This window comes from Vitis riparia, chromosome 16 (assembly GCF_004353265.1).
Source record: "Vitis riparia cultivar Riparia Gloire de Montpellier isolate 1030 chromosome 16, EGFV_Vit.rip_1.0, whole genome shotgun sequence".
In the NCBI taxonomy this organism is placed as follows: domain Eukaryota; kingdom Viridiplantae; phylum Streptophyta; class Magnoliopsida; order Vitales; family Vitaceae; genus Vitis; species Vitis riparia.
The window spans coordinates 8,619,289-8,638,044 of record NC_048446.1 but is presented as its reverse complement, the minus strand read 5'-3'; the positions used below and the strand labels follow the sequence as shown (position 1 = coordinate 8,638,044).

Genomic DNA, 18,756 nt, shown 5'->3' with positions numbered 1-18,756 from the left:
TGAAGTCTTATTGTGCATGGCCACCCTTCAGCTCATTAACTCCAACGAGTTCATCTCATCACATTCACCTCTATTTCTACTGAATTCTCCCACAAGACACTCTTTTCAGCTGCTCCTCGGTAATGTTTTTCCTCTAAAATATGCGAGGAAAGTCTTTGGAAATGATGTTTTGGTGTGTGTTGTTCACTTGCGCTCATGGAACCAGCTAAGATTAAGGTTATGGGTGTCAGTGGTGAGGGCAACAGTGCCGTTAATCAAATGATAGGATGTCCAAAGGCCATTGACAATGACTTGAGATGTAAAAAGGTTCCCACAAGCTGTTCAAGGATAAGGCCAAGAAGCGTGTTGATGATCTATAGGTGATGTTCACGGATCTTCAGCCTGCGAGGAAGGAAAAATGACTGGTGGGTGTCGCGATCCTTGAGGAGCAGCTTCATTAGATGCTTCTAGACTGGAAAGCCGAATTTAGCAAACTCTCTCCCGCATCTTTTCTACAAGGTGGTAGTTCGGGTCCGTTTTCCTCAGACATTTGTCAGCTGTTGTAGCTGTGTGAAAAGGAGGATGACGCTACTAGTGCATTAGCTCATAGGGCAGTACCCAAACCTGAGCTTGATGTTCAAGGCCATCAAATTGGAGTTAGTGTGTTTTTCCAGGAGCGCTATAGTGAGGACCTACAAGAGCATGGCTTTCAACTGGTGGGTCAATGCAAAATTTCTCCTTTAGATGCTCGCGATGTGGGAGTTCACAATTCAGAAAGAGCTACCCAGTTAGACTATCGTCAGTTTGATTTGCTACAAGACTTCAAGCAAAACTCCTTTTATGGTTCTGATGGGTATGGATGCTGTGATGAAGCGCTCCATTAGGTTTCATCTAGAGAAGACTTGGGAGATTTTGGTACATGCAATCCATGAGATACATAGTCATGATGCAAGTGGTCATACTCGATCCGTTCAGCTTCAATAGTCTCCAAATGGCAGGTGTTGGCTGTCACTGTCATCACCCAAGAGACCAATGTTGTTTCCCACTCTCCGACTTTGTAGTTCCATTAGTATCTGAAGGTAATTCTATTTATATATTGCTGCGTGTAATTTGGAGGAAATGATTGAGTCAATACTTGGGCAGCCTATTGCTAATCCACCTCCACCCTATACAAATCTGGGCCCATCTTCTAATGCTGAATATTCTTGGACCAATGGGTGCCTCCAAAGCGATCCTGATGCGTCTACTAATATAAGTAGGTCATTCATTTAGAGCCTTGAGATTGCAGATTAATTTCAGGAAAAGAAAACTGAAGAGAAAGGTTTTGAATATACAGACGAAGAAGTTGGACTCTGTTGTGAGGAATTTTATGAGGATGCGTACGCAAAGTTCCTGAAGCTTGGGGAATTTGTGAAGTTCAAGTTGTGTAGAAATAACATCCCCACCTGCCAACATTTTGAGACCAGAGGCATTAAGTCAAAAATGGTATTGGAAAATCTTCTAGGTTAAAGCCTAAGTCAGGGACTATTGACAACTATTCGATATTACGAGAAGCATGGAATAGGACCTTTCTCTTACGGTCTTGTGATTATGTCTGTTTACAATAATGACTCAGTATTCAGCCTTGAGGTGCTTGATTTGACAGCTGAGGGTCTCATGGAGAAGTTCGCTGCTGGTGTCTCTCTGGTTACCCCACTTTCATTGGTTGTCTCATATCCAACCCAAGCAATGGCAGTCTGGGCCCGTAGGCACGATCCCAATTTGCATGGCTATCCTTCCTAGGTCCATTTTCAAATCTCATGTCCTTCAAAACTATTTATTTGAAAATTCAATTTCTAAATAATTCAAGTCTCCAAATTTTTTTCATCCTTAGAATTTTTAGGTACCAAAAATCCCATTTCTTTTAATAAATTTTGTTGTCATTTTATTCGGCAAGCAATTTTCGCATTTTATTTGATTTTTAAAATATTTTAAAATAAGCATGAATTTATTTTTGTAATTCCAAGTGATAGAATTTGCGAAATTGATTCATGCAAAATAAATTGGGCTTTGGTGGGGACCCAACATATGTGATTTTCTCATTGATTGATTGCTATACATGATTGGCTTATTCCATGCTCTATGACACACATGTGATTATTCTCTGTTTGTTTACTAACCTTTGTTTTCCATGAAACAAATCAGCTCATCACTCAGGTACACTCTTTGCCTCTCTTGTTCATTCGATTATTTTGTTTTGATTGATATTCATTCGGTATCCATATTTAATCAATCAATTGCCATACTTGCTTCATCTCATCAGTAAAAAATCGTTTTTAAGGACTTAGAGGGGTGCTACGGTCTTTACCGTACCTTCCCAATAAGTAACCTAACCCCCGAGCCCATATTTGGTTTTTCACAGGTCACCTTTTCCAAATAAGGAGTTGCACTTAGGGATTTCTTTCTTATTTTTGTTACCCTTTAAAAATAAAACAAAAATAAGTGGCGACTCCAAGTCATTTTCTAAAAAAATAAATCTTTTTCAAATAAAAAAAAGCGAGTTCGCCATCGAGTAGAAGTGCATGAGTAGAAATGAGAGGTCCATAATAACGTTATTATTTCCTTTGAAGAAATGGAAATCTCATACTTAAAAGAGACTAAGACATGTTTGAAATATAAAAACAATTCAATATGAAAGAGACTAAGATTGATTTTGTTATGAATGAGGTATAAAAACAATTTTCAAAAAAGAAAAACAATTCACATATATTTTTAAATTTGGATTACCAAAAAAATTGTAAGTGTACATGTGTGAATTATTTAAGAAAGTTAAGATAAATCAAATTTCTATGAATCAAAATCAAAAAAGTGTATTCAAAGCCAATTGTCATGTGATTATCCAATGGCTTACTTGGACGAAAAGAAAATTCAAAAAATTAACGCAATCTCAATCATAATTCATCAAACACTTCACATTTAATCACTTAATTTCTTAAATATCAATTTTTAACAACACTCATGTGTGGCCCAAATTGTCCACACCCAACCTAAACTATCTTATATGAAAAAAAAAAATTATAAAATGAGAAAGGACCTAAATAAGAAGAAAATGTAAAGCATAAGTTAATGATAAAAAATAATTTACTTACATCAAACTAAAGTACAAACCAAACATAAAATATCCATTCTATTGTTACATGAACAAAACACTAATTCTCTCAATAATCTTCATGTTATTAATCTAAATTTCATGTTAGCACTAATAGTAAGATCATTGATTTTTTTTTTTTTTATTTAACGGATCATGCTTCATTACCTTTAGCATGCACATTTTCATTAAAGAAATTCAATTTCTCTATTCTATTTTCTATTAAATTCCAATATTTACTCATAAAAAAAGGTCATGGTATCTCATTTTCTATTGGATTTCCAACACCTATTTCCATAATAAATAAATAAATCAATCAATAAATCAATTAATCTCTACATCTCATTTTCCATCACATTCTAACATGCATTTCCATATAAAAAATTCAATGAATACATTCGATTTCTATTGAATTCTAACACGCATTTTCTGTAAAATAGAATAATAATAAAAAATAAAATGAACAACCACTGCATTTTAATTTTCATTTAATTTCAACGTACATACACAACCACATTAAATCTCTATCAACTTTAAATAAATAAACAAGAAAACACAAGCTGTCAACATGATCACAATTGGCTCTATTGAATTAATCCATATATGTCTCATTGAAGAAAATTTCCAATCAAAGACCATTAATAATGATTCTCCAAAACTAGTTGAGCATATGCATGATTCACTACACTGATTTTTAGTTATTTCATTTAGAACTTAAATCTTTAAAGAACCTTATGACAAATTTGATTGCATGCTATAAGACATTCATATATTGATTTCAAACTAAAAGAATTAAGGATGACTAACCTATATGTCGATTATGGAGATGAAGAAAAATTGACGCACATAAAATCGATTTAGAGATGAAGACAATGGTGATGAAAGATTCTAGAGAAGTCCCAAAATGACTAGTGATACTTTGCTAGTCTGATCCAAGTTTGCCAACAGAGGTGTGTGATCAGTGATCTATTCAGTTGCAAACAAGATGAGGATGAAGAAATGGTGAACAAAGATTTGGAATGATAAAAAAAAAATAAAAATAAAAATCTCCTGTGACATTGAAAAGAATAGTGATGCAAGTGCGATTTCTTGTTCCCTAAAAAAAATGGATATGCAAGGAAAAATGACAGTTCCATATTTGAATATGAAGATCTTGAAACTCCAAAAATGAAAGTTCGATGGTCATTTTCTCAATATTGGTGGATTGCAATGGTCATGATGAATATTGCCAGGGTGAACTCAATAAACGTACCAACAAGATCTCAATAGTGGTGAGCTATTTTGATAGTGAAGAACTCCAAAGACGTACCAACAAGTTCTCAACAAGAAGAAGAAACCCAGAAGTCTCTCTATCTCTTCTTATGTGGAGGAACCTTTACAAATTCTAGAAGTTGGAGAACATAGATTCAGGAACAAGGTGATTCTCGTATTCAAAGTGTGGTGGCAACACCATGGGATAGAAGAAGCCACTTGGGAACTAGAGTAAGAAATGAGATGACACTATCCGCAACTCTTATATAATTTTTTAGATAAACTCGTTTAAATTTCAGGACGAAATTTCTTTTAGGGGGGGGGGGGGTAAGATATAATGATAGGGTATTTTAGGCCACGTTATTATTTCTAGTTTGAGAAGTCTTCTATTGAATGGTCATTGAAAAGTAAAAAAAAAAAAAAAACAAAAACAAAGTGATTGGAGAACACGTGTTAATTTTAGATTGGTGAGATTCAAAATATTTTGTTGGTCAATTAAGTGAGTTGAATTTTTTGTGTCATGTCAGCTTTATGATAGAAAATTTCTTAGGATCGTAGAAATTGAAAATTTCCGAAAACGAAAAGTGAAAACAAAAAATGCAAAATGAATTAATTAAAATTAACTAGAACTAATTAAGTAAAAATTAAATTAAATTGCTTAATAATAAATTTTAGAAAATTAAAATTTTTGAGCTAGTGTTTAATAATTTATTTTGTGTGTTGTTTAAAAAAAATGAAAATGAAAAAGGAATTAAGAAAAGAAAGTGAAATGAATTGAAAAAGAAAAACAAAAGAAATCAAAATAGTATTAAGGCTTTTTGAATGGTGTTGGGTCATTGGCCACTTGGTGGTTGTGGGGTTTAAAAGCAAAATGAATAAGAAATGAAAAAGGAAACGAAGAATAAAAAGAAAGGGATTTGCAGTGGCTTTCGGGGTGTAGGGGGAGAGTGACAGTGTTGTTGCCTTTAGCTAGTTGTTTGAACAGTCGAACATCATCCTTTTCGCGTGAAATTTTGAGGGAAAGTTCTACTCGACGCGAGGAACATTCCTATGGTGGTTGATTTCGTTTCCAACAGTTAGATTGTTAGATCTATGGTAGGGAGACTTAACCTTAAAACTTTTATTGAATGTTTTTTTCTTCAAAAAAAATTATAAATATCATCGTTGGAAAGTAAATAAGTAATATTTATGACGTGAGAAAGTTTATTGGGTGATTTAAGGCCTGTTTGGTTGATGTTTTCAAGAACTGTTTTCGGTTCTTGAAAACAAAAAACACTAAAAACTTGTTTGGTTGAGAAAGTTGTTTTTGTTTTTCTTGTTTTCTATGTTCTCAAAATGACATTTTTTAGAGAACAAAAAAAATGTTGTTTTCCCAATTTTTTTTTTACTATTTACAAAAAAAAAAAAAAAAAAACCATTTGTTCTCCGTATTTTTTTTCTCTTTGTTCTCACATTTCCTCTTCTTCAGCACAGTGGCGACATCTCCAATAGCACGACACGAAGGTAACTCCACCAACACATTTGTGCTTTCCTTTTATTTCCGCATATGTTGAAGTTATTTTTGGTAGATCTAGTAAAATAGGCTTTTTTGGTAACATTTGTTGAGAAAAATGTTAGATCTGGGTATAGAGATAATTTTTTTTTTTTTGGTATTGTTGAAGCTATTTTGTTTGTTTTGAAATCTATTTTTGTTTGGAATGGGATTGTTTCTCAATTCTGTTATTCAAATGAGATCTAAGTTTTTTTTTTTTTTTTTTTTTTATCATGTGTTTTTAGTTTTTTTTTTCCCGTTTATATTTTCCCATTTGGATGCTGAGAAAAGTGGGGAATGAGAAAGAAAAATTTTTTTTTTTCCTATTTCTCAATTTTGATTTTTCTTAAGTTGTTTTGTTCAAGAAAAACAAAAAACCTGCTTAAGGACATGGAAGAAAAAGAAAACAAGTTGCTGGGAAATTCATATTTATTGAGAGGGTTTTGCAGGTGATTTTTTTTCTTAGTTTTGAAGAAGATGAGAGAGATGGGAGAGAGTGAGGGTAGTAATATGTAAATAAGAATGTAATATTGGGTAAAGACTTTTCTCAAGGTTGGAACGGTCAAAGATATTTTTAAGGGATATGAAGGTCATTTGTATGGATAAAATGGTTGGTAAAATAGAATTGTATACATAAAGAGAAAATATATTGTTCAAAGCATATTGGTTGGTAAAATAAATTGGTCAAAGCATCTTCAAACTTCACAAATATAACACCATGATCAGCCATGGGAATCCCTTGGAAAGTGACCATCTTCAAACTTCACCTTGCTTATAACTCAAACAATAATGAATAAAGTGTCATTGTAAACAATCATTGGCCAAAGCAAATTTATTAAAATAACAACTTGGCTGCTTTGACTTCAATCATCCAAATAAAAATTATATTTAGATTAATTACTAAAAATAAAATTTAGAATAAAATTTTTGTTTATATGAAAACTAAAACTTATTTTGATGGTTTCTTTGCATTCTTTTTTCTACATCTTAAATGGACATATTTGCATTTATTTTCATGTCCTATATATTCTATTTACAAGCTTGTTGGGTGAAAATTTGTTGTAAAAATTAAATTAATTCTTTTTAAAACTTTTTATCTCATCTTAATAGAATATACTATAATTTTTAATAAAATTAAATATTAAATCAAGAAAAAAATGTTAATAAAATGATTTTATCATGTTTGATTTATTTTTAAAAAATATAAAAAATATTTTTATTTTAAAATTAATCAAATATAAAATTAATCAAACTATTATCATTTTTATTTACTTTTCTTTCATTTTTCCCCAATTTTTGTTTCAAATTTGATAAAAACTAAAAAAAAGTATTTAAAATCTAATTAATATCAAATCTATTTTTATTTTTATTTATTTTTCTTTCAGATTTTTATACACTATACGCCAACAATCTTAATTCTCATTCAAACATACCCTTAAGTTCTATTGGTGATTCTAAAAGTTGTCTCCTCATAGAGTTCTTATTTGTGATGGGATTGTAGGGATGACAACTGAGATAACAGATATTGAAGATGCAGGAACATGGAAAGGTAATATAGAGAAAATCTTTATTGACATCATGGTAAATGAAGTTAATAAAGGTAACATGGATAGTGGTACATTTAGTACCAACACATGGAAAAAGGATCTTACTTGAGGTCAATAGTCAAGGGAAAAGAAATTTCAATTTGAAGCAGCTTAAACAAAAGTTTAATAGACTACGTGTAATGCCCCATGAGTTCTCTGATCTTTTAAAGCATACTGGATTTGGTTGGGATGTTGAAACTAACACAGTGCATGCTCTAGAGGAAACCTGGCAAAATTACATTCAGGTAAAAATAACTTTTAAACTAATTACTTTTTAATTTAAATATTTGGTATACATTAAGAGTGAGATTTTTTTTCCTTTATTAGGCACACCCAAATGCAAAAATATTCTGCTCAAAGGGATGCCCAAACTACAACTTGTTGGGATTTATCTTTAATCCATCAACAGCAACCAGTGCCCTCCACTACTCTTCCACCCAAGATCCACCAAACACTGATGATGAGGATGAGATGGATGACAATTTGGAACATGGTGGAGTGCATGTGGATGTAGACACTGAGATCCTTAATGATCCTTTATGACTAGAGATGGTAGAAGGAGTGACCACTTGTTTTGGAAAGCGTGTAACTGATTCTTTATTTGAGCGTAGAGGTAAGAAAGAATCTAGATTAAGTCAAATGGGATATGCTTTAAAAGCTTGGGCTGGGGCATCAAAGGCTAGAACAGAAACATCTCGAGCTAGAGTTGAGGCATTATTGGCTAGAGTGGAAAGATATAAGAGTGGAACTAGTAGTGAAGCTACTAGTGCAGGTACTATTGATTTTAGCATAACAAAGTGCATGACAGCCTTACAAACCATTGAATTGTTGGATAATGACAAATATTTAAAAGCTGTTGAGAAATTCACAATATCGAAGTGGAGAAAGATAGTTATGAATATGCTTGATGATAGGAAAAGGGCATGGCTTGATAGGCTTTAAATGTGAATGTTTGGATGAATAACTATTATGATGACATTGTAATATGTACTATTTCTCTTTTGGTTAGAATATTTTACCATGCTCTTTAGTTTGTCAATGTATGGATGTTATTTATGGTTATGAAACTTATATTATAGCTACTTTAATGTTCATTTCATGCTATTTTATATTGTGAGTTAATTTGTTTTGTGTAGTAACCAATGAATGATAATAGCACAAGCAGTGGTTCACTATATGAGTCAACTTCATCTTCTGAAGAGGATGATGATTTAGATGAAAATTTTATTGCTCACCTAATGAATGAGTATGAGGAAATATTTTTATGCAAGACACCTCAAAGGACATCAATGTTAAGTTGTGCACAATTTGTAAGAGATATGATAGAAGGTCATCCTCAGACATGCTATGAACTATTTCGGATGGATAAAGAAACATTTATGAACCTTTATGATCATCTTAAGAGATATGAAAACTTACAGGATACACGATTAGTCACAGTTAAAGAGGCAGTTGTTATGTTCTTACTAATCATAGGATATAATGTGAGAATGAGGGTTGTAGCAGGCCATTTTCAAAGCTCCACGGAGACTGTTGCTTGACACTTTAAAGAAGTTAGACGTGCATTATGTCGACTATGCAAAATTCTCATATGTCTTAAAAATATGACCAATGAGGTGCCTTCATATGTTGCTAGTAATACTAAATATTTTCCATGGTTTAAGGTAAGAGTTTATAAAAAAATATTTATAAATGTGAATTTCATGTACATAAATAGTTTTCATGACCATTATTTAATTTATTTCCTTAATAATAATAAATGTTTGTTGTTGTAGGACTGCATTGGTGCAATTGATGGCACTCATATTAGTGCATGGGTCCCAACTGATAGACAAACCAGTTTTAGGGGTAGAAAAACAATTATAACACAAAATGTTATGTGTGCATGTGATTTTGACATGATGTTTACATTTGTTTATGATGGTTGGGAAGGAACAACAAACAATGCACGTGTCTTTTTGGATGCATTGACTAGACCAGAAGTCAGTTTTCCTTGGCCAAGTGAAGTAAAATATTATGTAGTTGATTCTGGTTATCCTTGTATATCTGGATTTTTGCCACTATATCGAGGTGAGCAACATCATTTACAAGAATATCGGGATAGACGTAATCAACCTATCAGGTATAAAAAACTTTTTAATTATAGACATTCATCTCTTCAGAATATTATTGAAAGATGTTTTGTTGTTTTGAAGACCCGATTTCCAATATTAAGGATGATGCCTTGTTATAAGCCAAGTAGGCAACAATCAATTGTTGTTGCATGTTGTACCCTTCATAATTGGATTCGTCTATCAACTTGGAATGATCAATTGTTTAGAGAATATGAGGTAGAAGACCTTTTAGTCCAAGGCGAAGAAGAGAGTACAACTAGCACAAACCATTCAATTGATTTATTAGATGAGAGTGCAACAACTATGACAGCTTGTAGAGATCAAATTGCTCAAGTGATGTGGGTAAATTATATTACTGTCAATCCATGACTTATCCTATTTTTAATTTTAAATATTTGTCAACATGTGGACCCCGCATTTCGGCTCATGCATTTCCCACTCGATGGCGAGCTCGATTTTTATTTGAAAAATTGATTTTTATTGATTAGGAAAAATGACTTGGAGTTGCCACTTATTTTTGTTTTATTTTTAAAGGGTAAACAAAATAAGAAAGAAAAACCTTAAGTGTGACTCCTTATTTTGGAAAAGGTGATCTACGAAAAACCGGATCGGGTTCGGGGGTCAGGTTACTTATCGGGAAGGTACGGTAAAAACCGTAGCACCCCTCTAAGTTCCTAAAGTCGAGTCTCTACTAATAAAATGAAGCTGACATGGCAATTAATGAGAAAATCAATGAATACTCGAATCGATCATGCACATATGAGTATCAGAATATACATAGAGAATAACCAAAGTGGAAGTGGATGCGTACCTGATCAGCAAACGGCAACACGCTATGACAAAATGGGGTTAGTGCATAGTAATGAACATAAAGTATGTCACTCATATCACCTAACCAGATAAAGAAGCACCAATATCATGCATGGTATTATTTCAAATTCACTTTTATTTTGATGAAAATTTATTTGATGTTGGGCCCCCACCAAAGCCCATTTATTTTGCATGAACCAAATCTGTAAATTCCATCACTAAGAATTACAAAATTTGGTTCTCGCTTATTTAAAAACATTTTTAAAAAAATCAAAAGAGATTCGAAAGTGGCTCGCCGGAGGAGAATGGCGTCCAAATTTTATGGAAAATGAGATTTTGGAACCTAACTAGTCTAAAGAAGAGAAATTGTTGAGATTCGAAATTATTTGAAAACCAAAACTTGGAAAACTGCTTGAAAATAGGACTATGGGGAAATCATTTTTAAAATCAAAGATAAAGGAAGGGAGCAATGACAAGTGGTCATAAATTGCATGTCAAAGGTGACCATGTATAATGAAGTTGAAATTCTGCACATAGACCGGATGTACCACTAATATAACTCTGTGGGGTGGGTGATTGCATCTGCCATCCTCTTGAAATTAGACTGAGTAGACATCCTGACCTGCTATGACTTCTTCAAATTCATTCCCAACTTTTGGGCCACTAAAAACTGAGATAGGCTCCTCATCCTTGTCTTCCATTTTCACCTCTTTCACTGGACCCTCCTCATCAATCTCAACTTCTATTTGTTTCACCAACAGAGATGATGGAGGGTTTAGAACCGCATTGTATTATTCCATGTCTTCTAAATGGAACATAACACTCCCAAGGTTTGGGATCAACGCCATTCGGAGGCAATGGAAAAGGGGCAAAGAACTGATCGTTCGCCAGTGGGATAGAGGGAAAAACTTTGTTGAATATTGGTGATAGGACTGATACCAAAAACACCATTCATTCAGCCTATTGGATTCTGTGTGCACCAACTTTCAGAAAAACTGGCCAACAATACAATCTGCCCTTTTTACAAAGGTTCTATACTGATCAGACAAGGAGGGTGCATCTTGGGACTAATACGAGAATGACCAACTGTAGAAGAAACTAAACTGTTGTCAAAAGAGTCACACTGAGGTCTCCATTTAGAATATCAACACCATCACGAATCCCAAAGCTTTTCACCCTAAAATGACATGACCTGATGATTGATGAATGCACCAGGATTGTTGATTGGTCCACCTTGCTTGAAGCAAGATTCAGAACGGGCGCATGGAGAGGACGCTATGTAGGAGATGGTGCAGGACGGTAGCTCGATAATAACTGTACCTGGGTAGATGATGTTCACCTCAAAATATCCCCAATACCCAGCATGTTCACTATGCTGTCATTTAATCCAGGTTGCATATCACTAGAAGTATTTAATATCCCAGGCTGTGACTCATTGAGACAGAAGAAAGCCAGACGCTGATGATGCTTTTCCATGCAAAGAACCCCCTCTTTCAGAACCCATGACATATTGGATTCCATAATCTGCCTCCGTCCTTCTGCATCTGGGTTAGGGACAGCAAACGTGATGATCAAATCGACCAGGTCTCACCAGTGCCTTGTCCATCTTGCTACTTTTAGGATGACGGATCGCGGCATGTACAGCCTATCATTGAGCTTCCTTCGACGACCTCTCTTTGCCATTAAATTTTTAGCAGAGGGACCCTTCTTTTTCTCCTTGTGATCTCCACCAGTAACAGTGCTGTTTGCATTTGAGTTGTTGCGCCTTCTTGAAGCTGTGCATGAGACTCACTGTTTGCCAGTCGAAGTAGTTCAGGCACTCCACCGAAAACAGGGTGTGGATCCTCCCTGGACTTCATGAAAAGGATGACACGCGAGAAGTAGGAAGTTACAGGGAATAATCTGCCCAGCAACGTCAATGGTTCATTATGTCGACATAAAATACCCTCTCCAAATCTCATCACATGTGGCCAGTCAAGCTCCAGACGCACCAAAAATCTCCATGTCTTTCAAGAAGGTCATGCATGCGTTAAAACGATCATGCATATGGGTATGGTCTCCTCAATCGATGAGTGGACTGGGTGGCGGGATTTAGTGAGAGAAATAGGGCAACGGTTTGAGTATAGATAAGTGATGGTGTAGAGACCATAAAGGTGGTGGAGAAATGGAGTGGATTTGTAAGGCATGGTGACATGGGTATGGAAGATAGAAGGATGAAGGGAAAGTTTAATGGGTATTTCAGTGATAGTGGGTATCAACAATCGATGAAAGCCAAGATGACTACTGTGGGTCCAGATGATACCAATGTCCATTTCTTTCAAAAGCCATCAAATACTCTCGATGTCATGGTCAGCGCCACCCAGATTTCGGCAAAGCTGAAACTGAACGAGAGGATAAACAAACACAAGATGCTGACTATGGCATTGTGGGGCCCTGCTCGGCATTGGGATCCCAGTTTAATAGTGATCTTACGAACCGATGTTATGGAAAGACCCTTGCTGACAAGTGTATCTGCTATCCAACCTCTAATGTGTGCAATCACAGCCATGGTCAACCCGGGTGACAAAACCGTCCCAAGATCAAGTTCAGTTCCAAATGGAGTAATTCTTATCAAACACAACCTTGTAGATGCTGCAGATGACACTGATCCCAGAAGACAAGCCCTTGACATTGTCGCGCTTGTTATTATTGACATCTCTTGAGCCCGAGAAATATTCTGTTTGCTTCCCCAATAAGTTTTAAGAAAAACAACTCCTGACACCAGCAACTAGTTTTCATTTGAATAAAGTAAAAGAGCAAGCCTCTGGTATTGCTTCTTGAACTCCTGGATGTAGGCACTGAGTGTGTGGGGACCATATAGTGTGGAGGCACCCTCGTATCTCTGCATAATGGCCTCAGCTTTCTCCAATGATGTCGTCTGGGAACAACAGTTGGTGGCTGGTAGTTGATACTGCACTTTGGCATCTTCTGGACCGAGCCATCTCTAAAACAGCTAAACATTGATCATTGGGCAGCACGCCATATTTGGCATTAATCCTCTTTGCTTCTGCCTCACCAGAATGCTCTAGTTTCTCATCAAGGTCCGCACTGATAATTGTAGGCCCAGGCTTTCTCGTCAGCATGACATCATTAATTTCATCATTTGTTCCTTCTTCTCGCAAATTCAATTCAGCATCATCAGTAGTTATAGCTCTGGCATCATCAGAAGACTCTGGTTTTGTTTCATTCTATCCCGGAAGTGCCTAGATTCATGAGATCTTTCTGACCATCCTCTGTCTTCTCTATAGCCTTGTACCCATATTCTTGCCCTTCTTCATTTTCATCTTCTGCTTCTCCCAATTTAGAAACATGCTATCATCAAGCTAACCTAATTTCAAGACATAGGTATGCATGCATTGGCCTTCACTGAAGCCCTTAAAGTCAGCCAGGGACTTGAGAAGGAATGGGAAGTTGAAGTTGTTGGGAAAAAGTGGAGTTACTATGCATGTGATAGTCAGGATATCGTGAGTAGGCAGTTTCCAACGGTTCCATATCACATAGTCCAAAAGAACCCAATCCAGCCAGTAGTTATAAGAACGGCTATTATTGCCGTAATTACTGCAGTGGAAATAACAACCACATATTGATGATGCTCCGATGCAAATGGCTGTAATACAGGCAAAGAAGAGGGTCACGTCAACCCTGCTGATTGTTCAAATGCCATCAAACGAACCAGAAGTTGGAGATTCTCAACAACCAGATCATCTTGAGTCTGAATGAACTAAGAAAATTCACTGAGAGCCCTCACATAGCTTCTTCAGGCCGGGATGAGAAACCAGGTGCATGGCAAGGATGAGTACCAGAAAACAGAGGAAGATGGAGAAACAGAGCATAAAAGAAAACAAGTAAATAAAGAAAATCTCAGAAAATCCACTTCATGAATCATCCATGGATCTTCCGAGCAGGTGAGTAAGCCACATCAAATGTAGACACAGGCATGAATCTTGAGCATCTCATCATCAAAAATGGAGGCAAAGCAAGTTAAAATCATTAATGACAAACATAAAGGCAGGATTATCTCTCAACAAACAAACTGGTGGCCTCCAATATCCACCCCAAACAGCATAATATCAAAGAAAATAATAGCAATCTGAGGAAAAACAGTGAATGGGGAGAAATGAAAAGATTGCAGAGCTTATACCTGAGTCCTTCAAGCAACAAAAAATGCCTACCAAAACAGAGAATCTCTTCTCTAAAGCTAGAAACTGCTTCTCTCTAGCCAGCCCGTTGAAACCCTCCTTCAACTCAAACGGCAATGGAAGCTCCCTCAAACTGTCTCTCTCTACCTCTCTCTCAAGTCACTCTCTGTTCTCACCAGCCAGCTCCTCCTCTCACTTGCAGCTGGCCTGCTACTCCCAGTTTTCTTCAAAGTCACTCACCTTCAAGCTTGTTTCCCTTGCAACTGGCCTCATACTCAAGCACCAGTCATCCCCTCAAAAGCCTACTCTCTCTCATACGCTCCCTTTGAGCTCTGGTTTTCTCTCTGAGCTCTCCTCAAGCTCTCCTCTCTCACAGCTTTCCCCCCAGCCAAAACCTCCTCCTCACACTTAGCTTTCTCCAGAGAAGGATCCCCTCAACCCTAAAAAAATCTCTCTCTCTCTCTCTCTCTCCCTCTCTGAAAAAGCCCCCCCCCCCTTTTTCCTCTGCAGGAGACGCTCCTCTCATAATAGACTCTGAACGTCTGCATATCCTCCCATACGTGTTGCCCTCTCATTCGTCCATCAACTCCACTATTGTGATTCCCTAGCAGCCAGTCATGAAGCAACACGTGGCTTTCAAGGAGCCCTCCAGCTGGCAAAGAAAATACCCTGCATGACAAAAGTGAATAAGCCCCAAATGGGGGTCTACACAACACTTAAGTGTTTTGTTAGAATTTATATATTTTAACTTAACTAGTTCTCATTAGTGTTATGTGATATTTGTTGTAATTTATAATGATTAAATATTGCTCATAAATTTAATTTATAATTGTAAAAGAAGGATGGACAAAAGACCTATGTGTTATTGTGGGTGTGGACGGATGCATATTTTCATGTCAAAAACACAGAAGAATAATGATTGTTGCTTTTATCGTCGTCCATATTATCATGTAAGTATATATAATTATCACATGAAAACATAATGATATTAGTGAAATACATACATCATATTTTATTTTATTTTTAATAATTTATCTATTGTAGGAACATCCTCATTATTTTATATGGGTTGATGATTATAATCTATAATAACCTCAACAACTAGTTGTCAACTGATGTAAAATTTTTTAAATGAAATATTTTTTTTTAATTTAAATGAATTGTGTATATAAAAATTATAAATTTATAATATCAAGTTACTTGAAGAAAACACTTTATTAATTGGAAAAAAAAACTTTCAAACATGTTTTTTGTTTTACTTAGTCTCAAAAATTTTTTTATTAACTCAACCAAACATGTTTTTTTTTTTTTTTTTTGTGAACAAAAACTATTTTCCAAAATTCAATTCCCAAACACAATTTTTTTTTTTTTTTTCTGAAAACACTAAAAGATCTTCTTAAAAATGGTTCTCAAAAACTGTTTTCTAGAACAGTTTTCAAAAACAACAACCAAACAGGCCCTTAGGAATTTTCCTTGGGATTTTTGTGTGATAATGGAAGTGTTTAATTATGGAAAATAATTGTGTTTGATTGTTGGAATTATTGGGATTGTTGAGAAATAATGGAAGGTTGGTGGAAATTATGCTTTAGTGATGTTTGAATTATTGGAAATTTATTTGGTTGTTTTTGGTAATTTTATTGTAGAGAAAATAATTATATTTGATTATTGGGATTGTGGAAAAATTATGGAATTTTGGTATATATTATGTTCAATTGAGATTTGAATTATTGGAAATTTATTTGGTTGTTTTTGGTAATTTTATTGTGGAAAAAATAATTATATTTGATTATTGGAATTATTGGGGTTGTGGAAAAATTATGCAATTTTGGTATATATTATGTTCAATTGAGATTTGAATTATTGGAAATTTATTTTGTTGTTTTTGGTAATTTTATTGTGGAGAATATAATTATATTTGATTATTAGAATTATTGGGGTTGTTGGAAAGTTATGGAATTTTGGTATGATTGTAATTTCAATGATATTTGGACTAGTTGGAATTTTATTTGATATTGTGATATTTGTGAATGATGATAATTAATCTCATTGCATTTCATTTGCATCATGGTTGTGTGAAGGAAAGATAAAAACTATGAAAAATGCATAAAATGAAAAAAAGAAGGAAAAATAAAATAGTAATGAAAAGTAAATGCTCGTGTGAGGTGAATTAAGAAGGGAGTGAGATCCCTAGGGTGAAAGACCTAAAAATCTACCTCGGTAAGATTTCGAATGGAGAGTGTATTTGGGTATGGATGCGTATCCTTCGGTGAAAGCCCAAGAACGACAATGCATTTTATGACTGTGTGTCACATATCTACATGCATTTTATTTAATTGTAGAAAATTGTTGAATTATTATAATTATAGAAATTAAAATTTTTGGGTTGATCAATTATGGTGGAATTGTTATTTTGTATATACTTGAAACTTAGTAATCCCAATTAACCCCTTGGGTGTAAGGCACCCTATTAAGCAATGTGGAATGCTCACCCCTTCCTTCTTATGTCTTTTTAGATGCAGATGTGACTCCTGAGGATCCACAAATGGGGTAGGGAAGGCTTTAGGATGCCCTAGGAGATTTTGGAGCAACCTAGTGGATTGAAGTGTATTTGTTATTTTGGTTTATTTTGGAACTTGTATTAGCAAACTTTGAAACTATATGTTTGTAATGAGACTTTATTTTGATTCATTTGCTCAATCATGAACTCTTATTTCTAAACTTTCGTGATAATTATTATATCTTGTTGCTCTTGAGTAATGGTTGGTATATTGATAAATTGGATTGTTAGTTAGAGAGAGCACTAGTGTGATTTATGTTTTGAAAAAAAATAAAAATTCAAAGGGTTTTGGTTGACTGCCAACGTGGATTAGAAGGAACCTTTAGGGTCAAACCTTTGACCTAGGGTCATAGGCCAAATCCTAAGTCGCCCAGAATTTGGGTCGTGACAATATCCTTGAAGAACTCTCCTTTCTCCTCCTTTGAAGTCTCTAGATCGACTGTCCTTATTCTTTCTAGTGTAATCTCTATCTTCCTGCAATTGAAAAGATTCTCTTCTAGAGTCCTCAAAAATTGCTTCATCGGATGCATGGCTATTAGAAAACGTGACTGGCAAGCTCCCTTGCATAGCCTAAGATGTTGCTCCTTCACGTGCAGGGGTTCCAGTTTTTTTTAACCGGTCAGTTTCGAATGCAAAGTGTTGTAAATTTTCAATGAGTCCATGTTGAGTTGACTCACCAACTCTCCTTGTAGGTATAGAAGTTCTACCAACCCAAACTATTGGTCATCATGACTTTGAAGAACTCCTCATAGTTGATATGCCCATCATCATCATCATCAACTTTGCGAATCATCTCATCAACTTCCTCGTTTGCCATTTTCTCACCAAGATTTGTCATAACATGGCGAAGTTCAACAACATAAATGAAGCCATTCTAGTCCTTATAAAAAACTTGGAAGGTTTCCTTAAACTCATTTTTTGAGTCAGTGTTTTTCATTTTCCATGCCATTAGGTTGAAGAACTCTGGTAAATAAATTGTCCTATTGTCGTCAACATCAACCTCATTGATCATGTCTTGCGGCTTAGCTTCATTTGAGTTCTAGTCTAGTGAACGCATAACTGTTCCAAGCTTCTTGGTAGTGATACGACCATCTCTATCCTTATTGAAGAGACTGAAGGCCTTTTTGAATTCAGAGATCTGATCATTAGTGAGCTAATTGACCATTGGAGAAGGGATAAAACAAGGAAGAAAGAAAAAGAAAGGGAAAAGAGATGGGTCTTGGGTCAATTTAGAGGTGAGGATGATGGTGGTGGTGGTGATAGTGTGGCCATTAGTGGTGGTGGTGGAAGTGGGAATGGAGTGGAGATGTAATACTCGGGTTTTTAAGGACACGTCAGATTCTAGGAGCATAAAGTCTTTCATAAAATAGTGGGTCAAATGGTCAAAAAGAGTCGTGAAGATCCACGTGTTAATATCTAATTGGGAGAGATTTTGGAAAGTTGGTCAAAAGTCAATAGTTTGAAAATTTTGCCATGTCAAATGTAAGGAGTGAGAATTTCAGAAATTAAATTTAGATTCAAAGAAAAATTTAACCATCAAATAATTGAGATTAGGTTTTGAAAATTTGATTATTAAGTACATTACGAGAATTAATTTAATTATTATTGGGTAATTATAAAAAA

The 18,756-nt window shown here is 35.0% G+C and overlaps 1 pseudogene; it reads right to left on the bottom strand.

Annotated features, from left to right (window-relative positions):
- Positions 1-17,836: 17,836 nt before the first annotated feature.
- On the bottom strand, positions 17,837-18,298 carry LOC117933225 (annotated as a pseudogene).
- Positions 18,299-18,756: the final 458 nt, after the last annotated feature.